This window comes from Erinaceus europaeus, chromosome 9 (genome assembly GCF_950295315.1).
Source record: "Erinaceus europaeus chromosome 9, mEriEur2.1, whole genome shotgun sequence".
NCBI lineage: Eukaryota > Metazoa > Chordata > Mammalia > Eulipotyphla > Erinaceidae > Erinaceus > Erinaceus europaeus.
Window position 1 is genome coordinate 67,022,325 of NC_080170.1, and position 13,607 is coordinate 67,035,931.

The window sequence follows — 13,607 nt, forward strand, 5'->3', positions numbered from 1 at the left end:
TAAACCTCAGACCTAACATCTACACTCCCTTTGGGGCTTCATATGGCCTGGTGTTTAGACCTTCAGAGGTGGAATCTGGAGGTAGCAGAGTGGGTTTAGCTCAAAGAGCAAGGACAGGCATAAAGAACCAGCTACCAGCCCCCTGCTCCCCACCTGCAGGAGGTCTGTAGGCTTATTTTTGTATCTGCCTCTCTCCATTTCTCTCTGTCCAATCCAGTAACAACTAAAACAAGCACAATAGTCCCCAGGAGCAGTGGACTGGTAGTCCAGGCACCGAGCCCCTGCAATAACCCTGGAGGCAAATAAATAAGTAAAACTAAAAAGAAGAAAAAGATATTCAGAGAGCACCTTTCCCCATCCTGTTTTGCCCTCATCCTCCTGGGAAACACCAGGTCACAGCTCTGAGACCTGGGGTTTGGGGGCTGTGTGTTGAGGGAGGAGAGGAAGGGGTCAGCCTAGGAACCCCTGGCTCTTTTTTTTTTGAACCCCTGGCTTCTAAAGCAATGCACCTTCCCCTTCTCAGGGAGAGATCTCAGCCTCTCAGTACTAGTACTGTCCATGGGTGCTCCGTGGGTCTCCCAGGCTGACAGCAATGCGAGTTGACAAAGCTGCATGTCATGGTACCGTGGTTGAGGAGCCCTGGGGGAAGGACACAGAGACCAGCCATCACATCACCAGCACAGAGGACCCGTTAATAAACTGCCCTACACCTGCATGAGGACTAGCCCTTCATCCACAGGCAAGTCCTGGCTGTGTTGGGCGCAGCTCCCTGGTCCCGGGAGAGGCCATGTCTGGAGGTCCTGGGCTCTTAGTGAAAGACAACAGACCTGAGCCAGAAGGAGAAAGTGATGCCGGGTGAGCCTGCTCACAGACTGGCCTGAGGAACCTGCACTGTGACTCCACTGTGGACTGTGGTTCATTCAGGGACTCAGAAGGGGGAAGGGAAAGGCCTTGAGGGGAGGATGGGGACCTAAGTCCTAATGCTGGGCAGCTAAGGGTTTACTGGATGTGAGATGTGAGACTGACACCTCCTGGAGTAGAACAAAGGAGCCTAGCTCCACAACTGCAGGGGGTTCACTTCACTGGCACTAGTGGTGCAGCAGATGTGTAGGTGTCTATCTTTCTCTCTCCCACTCTGTCTTCCCCTCTTCTCTATCCTACCCAACAACAGCAAGGGCAACAAAATGGGGAAAAAATGGCCTCCAGGAACAGTGGAACATTAGTGCAGTCACGGAGACCCAGCGATAACCTTGGAAGCAAAGAACAAAACAAAAACAAATGCACAAAAACAGAAATAAAAATTAAAAACTTAAAAAGAGGAAACAGAGAAATGTCACATATGTATAAATTATTGTATTTTACTGTAAACCATTAGACTTCCAATTAAGAGAAAACAAGGGTGTCTGGCAGTAGCGCAGTGGGTTAAGCACACATGGCATGAAGAGCAAAGAAGGAAGGTGGGTTGCTTCACTAGCAGTGAAGCAGGTCTGCAGGTGTCTATCTTTCTCTCCCCCTTTCTGTCTTCCTCTCCTCTCTCCATTTCTCTCTGCCCTATCCAACAACAGTGACATCAAAAACAACAATAATAAGAACCACAACAACAAGGGCAACAAAAGGGGAAAAAATGGCCTCCAGGACTGGGGGGGGTGGAGAGCACTCAGAATGGGGAAGGAATTCAGCTTCCATTTGTGGTGTAGGGACTGAGCCCCAGCAATAACCCTGGGAGCATTATATATATATATATAAAACAGAATGTGCAGGTGAAATGGCGCTGGTATATTCAGCTCCCCCTGAGACCCCTGTGTCAGTTCCCCTAGATGTATAACCGGAAAAAATATAGGTAAATAATAAGGGAAATTAGCTAGCTTATGAGGACACAAGGTTCATGCCTCAGGTCCAGGGGTCACATGCCACTCAGCAGCAACACCTAATGCCAAGCTGTGAGATATTCTGGTCATTTTGGTTCTCTCTCATTTTAAGAAATCTACTTTATTTGCTGGATTTTAATGAGTGTTTAATTTTCTTTTTTTTTTTAATGTACTGACATTTCTTTCTTTTTTATCTTTATGTATTTGTTGAATAGAAACAGTAAGAAATTAAGAGGGAAGGGAATGATAGAGAGGGATAGGGAATGAGAGACACCTACAGCACTGCTTCACCACTTGTGAAGCATTCCCCCTGCAAGTGGAGACCAGGGGCTCCAACCTGGGTCCTTGCGCACTGTATCATGGGTACTCAACCAGGTGCGCCCCCACCTGGCCCCCAGTATTCAATCTTCTACAGTAAAATGTTCTGCCCCTGAGATATGCCTCCTTGTTCAATTATCTTCCTTCCTTCCTTTCTTCCTGCCTGCCTGCCTGCCTTTTTTTCCAACTCAGCTCTGGCTTATGGTGGTACAAGGAAACTGAAGTTGGGACTTTGGAGCCTCAGGCATGAGAGTCTCTTTGCATAACCATTATGCTACCTACCCCCACCCCCTATTTCAATTTTCTAGACTGCATTATTCATCAACACATCAGCCCAAGGGACAAAGATGCAAACTCAACAACAGTGCCCCCCCCCCACAACACACACTTCTCCCTACCACTTCAGTTGCTGTTCTTCCATTTGCCACAAAAGGGAGCCCACATTAACAGGATGACCCACATCTGGGAGTCATGGCTTTCCAGATGACTCAGTCTCACATCTGACACTCAGCCCCCCATACCACCCCAAACACCTGAACCCTGGAGTTGGGTCCTAGTGGCTGTATGGGATAGTGTGGGGCTCTGCAGAGCTTTGCAGTGCTGGGCAATGGTAGGTTCACATTACACTTCTGGCATGCTGCCTACTGCTCCCTACTCCACTGAGGCACCCCCCCTAGACACACACAAACACACACACACACACACACACACTTTCCCTGGGAGTAGTTAGCCAGTGTAGTGAATATCATTCCCCCACACACACACACACACATACACACAAACACACAACTCATACTGAGTAAAAGTCACTCTTAAGGAGTGGGAATGAAAGCATCACTTTCCCTGACCATTAGAATTGAACCCGGGTGAGAATGTGAATCCTGACCATTAGACCACCAGGAAACTCGCTATTTACTCCCCTGCCTCTCACACCACCTCAATACTCCCCAAAAGTCCACGCTGCCCCATAGTTTCTTTTGGGAGCTTTCCGCACCCACATCTCAACCTACCCTGTACCTGCTGGGCGAATACACCTGCAACAAGAGACAGCACCATGCCGACAGATCCCCACGACCCTGAAAGCCCACCCCCCAAATTCTCGCACCCCACTTCCAGCAAGTGACATGACAGGACTGAATTCCCAGACAAAAGGTCTGCCGGTAGACACCACGATTAAAAGAAAGTTTATCCTCCCCGTCGGGGAATTGAACCCCGGTCTCCCGCGTGACAGGCGGGGATACTCACCACTATACTAACGAGGACGACGTTAGTACTTGTTCTCTGCGCCTCCTGCTGGCTTACAAACACCGCCGGGACAGAGGGTGACACACCCAGGGCGCCAGCCCAACACATACAGGGGCACCAAGCCCGCCGGGGCCCCCGCGTCACCGCCTTCACTGTTTGCAGGCGGATCCGCGCTTCCCTCCCGCGTCAGCCACGGCCGCTGCCAAGTGCCGCCCTCGCGGCCAAAGGGTCTCCCCAGCCCCCGGGGTCCGCACCCAGATTCACTAACCACCAGGGGCACCACCGCTCCTCTGCGGGGGACTCAGCAGGAGACGGACCCCGCTGGGTGGCCGCACCGTCCCGCGTGGCAGCCTGCGGCTGCTGCCCCCAAGCCTCCCCAGACCCCCAGGTCCCGGGCCGAGGGCACCTGCTGCTCACACAGTCGCTCTCCAAGCCTCTACCCTGCGCTCCTCGATCACAAGGGGTGCCCTGCGCCGCAGGTCGGAGCCCCAGCAGCACCAGGAGGGGTCTCTGCAGACAGAAGGAAGGAGGGAGAGAGGGGCAGAGAGAAGAGAGAGAGAGAGAGAGAGAGAGAGAGAGAGAGAGAGAGAGAGAGAGAGAGAGAGAGAGACGCACTTAAGGACACTGGCTACGAGGACTCAGCAAGCGGGAGACTGCGGCCCAGGATGAGGGGAGGCGGCGTGAGGGGCTGGGGGTGCGGTGGACTAACCGCTCAAGTTCCGCGACCCCGAGTCCTCGCAGGAGGAAACCCCACCAGGTGCCTCCTTGGATGTCTGAGCAGCACCTGAGGGACGGGCTCAGTCGCCCTTTACGAGGGTCCTCCTTTAAAGAATAAATAGAGAAAGAAATAAAATATAGAAATTGGGACCCGGGAGAGGAGGGCACCCGCTGAGCCGTCACACACACACACCCCTCGCGGCCGCAGGCGCAGTGTCCGCAGAGCAACGTGAGCCAAAGACTAAGGTGACACCTTTCCCGAGCCCCGATTGCTCGGTGCAGGCGCGCTGAGCGATCTCTGCACGGGGAGAGAGAGGAAGCGGCAGTCCCGCTGTTGCCACAGGGCCGCGGGAACCTGGCCTAGGGGCGGACGATTCCCACCCCCGTGTGCGTGGTGTGGATGAGGAAGTGTGAGGATACCGTGGTGTATGGTGAGCGGAATAATGAGGACATCGTCGCATGGGTGGTTCAGTGGTAGAATTCTCGCCTGCCACGCGGGAGGCCCGGTTCGATTCCCGGCTCATGCACAATAGGTGTCGTTTTGACCCTTCTTCCTCTCAGTTCATGGTCTCCTCCTGGCCACCTGTGCTCCAGTATTGTCACCTCCACAAAGTCCAGCCCTGAGAGTACAAGACCATCTCCCTCCTGGGTTTTTCTCTAGCAAAGCAGGGGACCTCGCTCACCCCAAGTGCCCAAGGGGCGTGCACCACTGCACACCCTTCCCCTATTGCTCCAGGAGGGGAACAGAGGCTCCACTCAGGCTCCCGCCAAGCTCGACTTGGCTCCCAGCCAGCACCCAGCACCCTGCACCCCTTCACTGCCTTCACCTGGGGCCCTGCACGCTACCAGGACACGTCCCCGGGGCGTCCGCGCAGTGACCATGACTCAGGGCAGCAGATCAGAGATGGGGCGACATGCAGGAGGGGACGCGGGGAATGTCAGCTTCCCCAGCCCACACTGCTTACCAGTCCCCAGGACCCGCCAACTCTGAGGCGCCCGACTGCAGTGCGGCGGTCCGTGAAGGCCACACGGTGTGGGGGAGGGAGGACCCAGCAGACAGCAGTGACACAGAGGGATATCACACAAATGACAAAGAGCGTGTAGGTTAGGCGCGTGAGGAAGGTGTGCAAGGGACAAGGAATAGCCCCCAAAAGGTCTCGGGAGTCCTGGCAGTAAGTAAAAATGTCCCTTCTCTAACCGGGAATCAAACCCAGGCCGCGGCGGTGAAAGCACTGAATCCTAACCACTAGACCACCAGGGAGCACAAAGTAATATATCTGCGCATCCTCACACCACCTCACCGCACCCCAAGGCGACTCTTCCTCCACGCACCCCAAAGTCGCTTCCCTTTTGCGTGGCAACCCCCTGACGGTCACCCCGCTCACACCGAGGCGGCTCCGCAGGTCACGCGTAGCCCAGCGTGTGCCCCGCCTGAAGGGAACCCCACGGCCCAACGCCCCCAAAGCTGTGCGAGGGCTTGGGCCAGCAGACCCGAGAGCTCAGATGCTGTCAGCGCTGAGGGGGCGACGGGAAGGGAGGCTCTTGCGAGAAGACCCTGCCAGTGCGAGCGAGAGGGGCGTGATCTCCCTGGATGCACCTGCGAGCTCACTGGTACTGAGTTGATATGTTACCTGGAAGATACATAACTGTGTCAAGGGTACAGTGAAGTTAGTCAGTGTGCAGTTATACAGAATTATACATTAATGGGGTCCAGGTGGTGGCACACCCAATTAAGCATAAATTAAGCATACATAGTATTCGTGCAAAGGACCCATGAAAGGATCCTGACTGGAGCCTTCCCACTAAACACCGGCAAGTGGTGAAGCAGGTCTCCAGGCTTCTGTCTTTCCCTATTTGTCTCTAACCTTCTCCTCTCAAATTCTTTTTTTTAATTCTTTTTTTAAATTTTATTTATTTATTTTATTTTTTTAACCAGAGCACTGTTCAGCTCTGGCTTATGGTGGTGTGTGGGATTGAACCTGGGACTTTGGAGTCTCAGGCAGGAGAGTCTCTTTGTATAACCATTATGCTATCTACCCTCTGCCCCTAATTTTTTTTAAGGAACTTTAAATTGTTTTAATTATCTTTATTTATTGAATGGAGACAGCCATAAATTGAGAGGGTAGAGGAGACAGAGAGGGAGAGAAAAGGGAGACACCTGCAGATCTGCTTCACTGCTTGTGAAGCTTTCCCCATGCAGGTGGGGACTGCAGGCTTGAACCTGGGTCCTTGAGCACTGTAACATGTGTACTCAACCAGGTGTGCCACCACCTGGTGCCTCTCCTCTCAAATTCTGTCCTATGCAGTAAAATGGGGGAAAATGGCTACTAGGAGCAGTGGATTCGTAGTGCCAGCACCGAGCCTAGCAATAACCCTGGAGGCAAAAAACAAAACAAAACAAACAAACAACAACAAAAAACCCCACCAGAATTACACATTAACTACTGATGAAACGTCAGTGCAGCCTGCTTGAAAGAGCTGAAGGAGGGTGGGGGTAAATAGCACAATGGTTCTCATGCTAGAGCCTCCAAAGTGCCATGTTCAATCCCCTGCACCACCATAAGCCAGGGCTGATCAGTATTCTGGAAAAATAAATAAATACATACATACATACATACATAAATAGTTGAAGGAGAAAATCAAGATGCCCATCCTGTAGCAAGGGGCAGTCAGGTGAAAACATTATGCAGATTGGTCAATATCAGCATTACAAGTACTTAAGCCAGACTAATGGTCTTCCCAGTCCTGGGGTGGAGGAAGTGCTAGTGTGGTCTGTGGTTCTTGTTCAGTTCTCAAAGGCTTCCCTCAAGCACAGAACTCAAGGAGATGGTTCAGCACGGAGGGCTCTGAGGTCCAGTTCAAGGTAGAACACTGCAAGCCTTGTCTTTCTCCACTACCTAAGGCCAAAGGTCCCAGGTTCAATGCCTAGTACCACCTAAGCCAGAGGTGAGCTATCCACTGGGAAAAACAAACAGCATATCCTACCAGTGTTTGTGGGGTTGTGTCTGAGTTGTGTTTGTGTGTGTGTGTTTGTGGGGGGGATGCTAGATACAGTAGTTATGCAAAAGATATTCACACTTGAGGCACCAAAGGTCTGTTTTAATACCCAGAACCACCATATAATAAGGCAGAGCTGAGCAGTGCTTTGTACTAAACAAAGGAGAGGATATGAACAGAATATTCACCAAATAAGTGATCCAAAAGGCCCACAGGCATCTGAAAAATGCCCCTGACAACAAATAACCCCATCCAAAAAATAGGGGGAGGACTTGGACAGAATATTCACCACAGAAGAGATCCAAAAGGCTGAGAAACATATGAAAAAATGCTCCAAGTCTCTGATTGTCAGAGAAATGCAAATAAAGACAAAATGAGATATCACTTCACTCCTGTGAGAATGTCATACATCCGAAAAGGTAACAGTAGCAAATGCTGGAGAGGGTGTGGGGTCAAAGGAAACCTCCTACACTGCTGGTGGGAATGTAAATTGGTCCAACCTCTGTGGAGAACAGTCTGGAGAACTCTCAGAAGGCTAAAAATGGACCTAATCTACGACCCTGCAATTCCTCTCCTGGGGATATAGCCTAAGGAACCCAACACATCCATCCAAAAAGATCTGTGTACACATATGTTCTTGGCAGCACAATTTGTAACAGCCAAAACCTGGAAGCAACCCAGGTGTCCAACAACAGATGAGTGGCTGAATAAGTTGTGGTATATATACACAATGGAATACTATTCAGCTGTAAAAAATGGTGACTTCACCGTTTTCAGCCGATCTTGGATGGACCTTGAAAAAATCATGTTATGTGAAATAAGTCAGAAACAGAAGGATGAATATGGGATGATCTCACTCTCAGGCAGAAGTTGAAAAACAAGATCAGAAAAGAAAACACAAGTAGAACCTGAAATGGAATTGGCATATCGCACCAAAGTAAAAGACTCTGGGGTGGGAGTGGGTGGGTGGGGAGAATACAGGTCCATGAAGGATGATAAATGATATAGTGGGGGTTGTATTGCTAAATGGGAAACTGGGGAATGTTATGCATGTACAAACTATTGTATTTACTGTTGAATGTAAAACATTAATTCCCCAATAAAGAAAAAAATGATAAAAAATTTTAAAAAATTAAAAATGCCCCAATCATTGACTGTCAGAGAAATGCAAATAAAGACAACAGTTTGATACCACTTCACTCCTGTCAGAATGTTATAAGTCAGGAAAGGTAGCAGCAACAAATGTTGGAGAAGGTGTGGGGTCAAAGGAACCCTCCTGCACTGCTGCTGGGAATGTAAATTAGTCCAATGGAGAGCAGTCTGGAGAACTCTCAGAAGGCTAGAAGTGGACCTATCCTATGACCCTGCAAGTCCTCTCCTGGGGATACATCCTAAGGAACTAAACACACCCATCCCAAAAGATTTGTTTATACCTATGTTCAAGGAGGCACAATTTGTAATAGCCAAAACCTGGAAGCAACCCAGGTGTCCAACGACAGATGAGTGGCTGAGCAAGTTGTGGTATATATATACAATAGAATACTACTCAGCATGTGATGTGGGAGAATCACAAACTGGTTTTTTAAAAATGCCTGCGCTTTACTAGCCAAATGAACTAATACTTCATATGTTATTTGGGTATTTAGTAATTTTTTGTCTTGGAGCTTTAATCATATGTGATTAAAATAACTTATTTAAAATAAAAATAATAATACTCAGCTATTAAAAATAGTAATTTCACCGTTTTCAGCCCATCTTGTATGGAGCTTGAAGAAATTATGTGAAGTGAAATAAGTCAGAAATAGAAGGATGAATATGGGATGATCTCACTTTCAGGCAGAACTTGAAAGACAAGATCAGAAGAGAAAACACAAGGAGAACCTGAACTGGAGTTGGTGTATTGCACCAAAGTAAAAGGCTGGGGTGGGTGAGGGGGAGAGTACAGGTCCTGGGAAAGGATGACAGAGGACCTAGTGGGGGTTGTATTGTTATGTGGATAACTGAGAAATGTTATGCATGTACAAACTATTGTATTTGCTGTTGACTGTAAAACATTAATCCTCCAATAAAGAAATTAAAAAGAAAAGAAAAGAAAATTCACTTGGTTCAAGTGTACAGATTTTTAGGTTTTTTTTGACTCTCCCAGTTTCTTTCTCAGGACGAGGTCTCCCCCTAGCGGAAGTCTTGTGTCATACCCGGTCCCCATGCCCATCCTCTAGCCCCCAAACCTTCAGTGGCCTGGGGAACCGGTTCAGGACAGAAGGGTGTGGCGAGGACAAGGGCCACAGGCAGTCAGATAAGGATAGCTAGATCTAGGAGGAAGTGGGGGGGAGGGGGAGGGCATGAGATTCGGGTGTGGAAGAGGAGCACTCAGAATGGGGAAGGAATTCAACTTCCTGTTGCTGAAGGAGTCCCTAAGCTGCTGTATCATCCACTCACAGCTCTGTTACTTGCATTATCCTTCTAGTTATTATTTCTATTATCCTTCTAGTATAAATTCCCTGGTCTTTCCTACATGGCATCCCCTAATGGTGTGCACTTCCTGCCTTCTATACTACTCCAACCTCTGAGAAGACCCTGCCCCTGGACCTCAGCTGTCACCTTACACAAAATATTTTGGGATCCCTGACACAGGAACAGTAAGAGCTGGGAACAGGAAGAACTCTGCAAATGTGGACACTTGTCAGAGCTGATAGCACCAGTGGGGGTGGGAGGTTGCTGGACTAGGGTAAGGATGTTTTAATAGGGCAGGTGCTCTCTGGGTTGGAGAGAACTCCACTGGAGCTAACTTGGGCTGCTGCTTACTCAGCAAGTGAGAGAGAGACCAGGAACTTGTGGAGAGGGAATGCAATGTCTTTATTGATCAGAGACAATTAATCTATTAGAACTGGAAGCGGCAAATCAGATGAGAAAATGGCTAGGAAAGGGGGTAAGGTAGAAACTCCCTTAGCAACTTTTGTGAAGGTTTTAATCAGTGGGATTAATTAATACCCTGCAGGCAGGGTGGGTCTGGAGGTAGAAAGAGGATAGATCAAAGGTGGGGATCTTTCAGGCAAAACAATGATTGTTTAAATAGGCCATAGTATCAGCAATGGAGGATGGGGGGGCAACAGAAGGTGCGTGACTGAGGGTGGGGACCTGCAAACTGGTGTCCCCCTGTACTCACTCAGGGAGGACCCAGGGGGCAAAGGCATGAGGAGGGATGGACAGAGAGCTCCCTGGTCAGGATGGGGTGAGGGGAACCCCAGCACCACTCAGGACTCTGTCCCCCAGGACTCTCCCAGAGCCTCAGTGAGCAGGAGGTGGGAGGAGAGAAGTTCTGTCCCTCACATGCAGATGGAAAAGAGGTTTAGTGTGGCCTCTGGGGTTCCTAGAGAAGTCACCCTGATGTGTCCTCAGGGAGGTTCCTGGATGGGGGAATTCCCTGGGGCTTGGCTGAACTCACCTCCTGAAAGCTGCTCAGGATTTCTCTCTTCTCTTCCCCCATTTAAAGTGCATCCTCCTTCAGGTGGGGACCAGGGGCTTGAACCCAGGTCTTGTGCATGGTAACAGGTGCACCCTACCTGCTCACCATCAGGGGTTCTATACCTAGACTCTCTGCCAGGCTCTGACCAGATTAGAGTTCATGAATACAACCCTATGTTGGCACCATTTGGCCCTCTCCCCAACCTGCTTCTATGATACCATCTTGACTTCTGTGGGCAGACAACCTCACCAATATGCCCTGAAACCTCACCTCTCCAGAGCCCTACCACACTTGGGGAAAGATAGAAACAGGATGGGGGTATGGATCCATCTGTCAACACCCATGTCCAACAGAGAAGCAATTAAAGAAGCCAGACCTTCCACCTTCTGCGGACTATAAAGATCTTTGGTCCAATGGAGGGAATGAGATATGAAACTTTGGTGGTGGAAATTGTATAAAATTGTACCCTTTATACCACAATCTTGTCCATTGTTATTAGATCACTTAATAAAAATAAAATAAAATAATTTTGATCCATACTCCCAGAGGGATAAAGAAAGAATAGGGAAGTTTCCAGTGGAAGGGATGGGACATGGAACTCTGGTGGTGAGAACTGTATGGAATTGTTATACCCTGTTACCTTACAATCATATTAATCATTATTAAATCACTAATAATTTTTTTAATTACCAATATAAAAACTTTAGGGTGGGGGTAGATAGCATAATGGTTATCCAAAGAGACCCTCATGCCTGAGGCTGCAAAGTCCCAGGTTCAATCTCCCACACCACCATAAGCCAGAGATGAACAGTGCTCTGGTAAAAAAAAAAAAAAATCCAAAGGAGGACTGGGAGGGTCCTGGATGGACCTGGTTGAGCACATATGTTCCAGTGTGCTTCTCAAGGGATGAAGCAATGTTACATGTGTCTCTCTGTCTGTCTCTACCTCCTCCTTCCCTTTTGCTTTCAGTCTATCTAATAAATAGGTAAACATAATATTTTAAAATATGCATTTGAAAAAGTGGGAAATGAGTGGGGGTAGGTAGCATAACAGTTATGCAAAGAGACTCTCATGCCTAAGGCTGAAAGGCCCAGGTACAATCCCCTGCTCCACCATAAGTAGGGCTGGGCAGTGCTCTGGTTAAAAGAAGGAGAAGGAGGAGAAGGAGAAGGAAAAGAAGAGAAGGAGGAGAAGGAAAAGAAGACAATGGAGAAGGAAGAAAAAAAAAACATACATACATATATATATATATATATATTTTTTTTTTTTTTTTTTTTTTTTTTGCCTCCTGGGTTATTGCTGGGGCTCGATGGCTGCAGTAGGAATCCTCTGCTCCTGGAGGTTATTTTCCCCCTTGTTGCCCATCCTTGTCATTGTTGTTATTATTATTGTTGTTGTTGTTGTCATTGTTGTTGGATAAGACAGAGAGAAATCGAGAAAGGAGGGGAAGACAGAGAAAGGGAGAGAAAGACAGACACCTGCAGACCTACTTCACTGTGAAGCAACCCCACTGCAGGTGGGGAGGGGGGTTGCTCAAACTGGGATCCCTGAGTGGGTCCTTGCGTTTCGCGCCATGCAGGGTTAACCCACTGCGCTACCACCCGACCCCCAATAATTTTTTAGAGGCCAGGGAGATAGTATTGTGGTTATGCCTAAAGCCCAGGCATCACCATAAACTAGAACAGACCAGTGCTTTGGTTAATAATAATAAATAGATAGATAAAAATAAAGTAAAACCATTTTTCTTTTTTGTTTGTTTGTTTTTGCTCTTCCTCCAGGGTTATCACTAGGGCTCTGTGCCAGTGCACTATGAATCCACTGCTCCTGGAGGCCATTTTTCCTGATTTTGTTGCCCTTGTTAGGATTGTTATTGTTGTTATTGCATAGGACAGAGAGCAATCGAGAGGGGAGGGGAAGACAGAGAGGGGGCAAGAAAGATAGACACCTGCAGACCTGCTTCACAGCTTGTGAAGCGGCACCCTCCCCCACGCCCACCCCCTCTACCCCCGCAGGTGGAGAGCTGGGGGCTCCAACTGGGGTCCTTGAGCTTGGCAACATGTGTGCTTAACCTGCTGTGCTACCACCTGGTCCCCGAACTATTTTTTTTATATATATATAACTGGCTTACTTCATTTAGCAAAATGTCTCCAAATGCCATCCATGTTGTAATAGGAGGCAGAATTTTCTTACTCTCTAAGGCTGAATAATATCGATGTGTGACCTTGGAGATGGCACAGTGGATGAAACGTGAAACTCTCCAATGAGGTCCTGAATTCAATCCCTGGCATTGAATGTGACACAGTGATGCACTGGTTCTCTCTTTCCCATCCTCTCTCTCATTAGCAAGTATTTAGAAAAAATAATAATACTGGGGGGTCAGGCGGTAGCGCAGCTGGTTAAGCACAGGTGGTGCAAAGTGCAAGGACTGGCGTAAGGATCCGGGTTCGAGTCCCGGGCTCCCTACCTCAGGGGAGTCGTTTCATAGGTGGTGCAGCAGGTCTGCAGGTGTCTTTCTGTCTCCCTCTCCACTCTCCATTTCTCTCTGTCCTATTCAACAACGACAACAACAATAATAACTACCACAATAAAACAATAATGGCAGCAAAAGGGAATAAATAAATAAAATTTTAAAAATGATAATACTTCAGGGAGTCAGTTGGTAGCGCAGCAGGATAAGCGAAAGTGGCGCAAAACGCATGGACGGTGTAAGAATCCCGGTTTGAGCCCTGGCTCCCCACCTCAGGGGAGTCATTTCACAAGCGGTGAAGCAGGTCTGTAGGTGTCTATCTTTCTCTCCCCCTCTCTGTTTTCCCTTTCTCTCTCGATTTCTCTATCCTATCTAACAATGACGGCATCAATAACAACAACAACAACAAAAAAAAACAAGGGCAACAAAAGGGAAAATGAATAAATAAAATATAAAAAAATAAATAATACTTCACTATAAGGACAGGCTACATTTGCCCTATCTGCTGAACTGTTGCTTCTTTGGCTTA

General features: G+C 48.5%; 2 non-coding genes across 2 annotated transcripts; one reads left to right on the plus strand and one right to left on the minus strand.

Annotated features, from left to right (window-relative positions):
* Positions 1 to 3,376: 3,376 nt before the first annotated feature.
* TRNAD-GUC (transfer RNA aspartic acid (anticodon GUC)) lies at positions 3,377 to 3,448 on the minus strand. Its single transcript has one exon. It is a non-coding gene; the product is annotated as a tRNA-Asp (tRNA).
* A 1,157-nt stretch (positions 3,449 to 4,605) lies between these two features.
* On the plus strand, positions 4,606 to 4,675 carry TRNAG-GCC (transfer RNA glycine (anticodon GCC)). The gene has a single exon. It is a non-coding gene; the product is annotated as a tRNA-Gly (tRNA).
* The last annotated feature ends 8,932 nt before the right edge of the window (positions 4,676 to 13,607 follow it).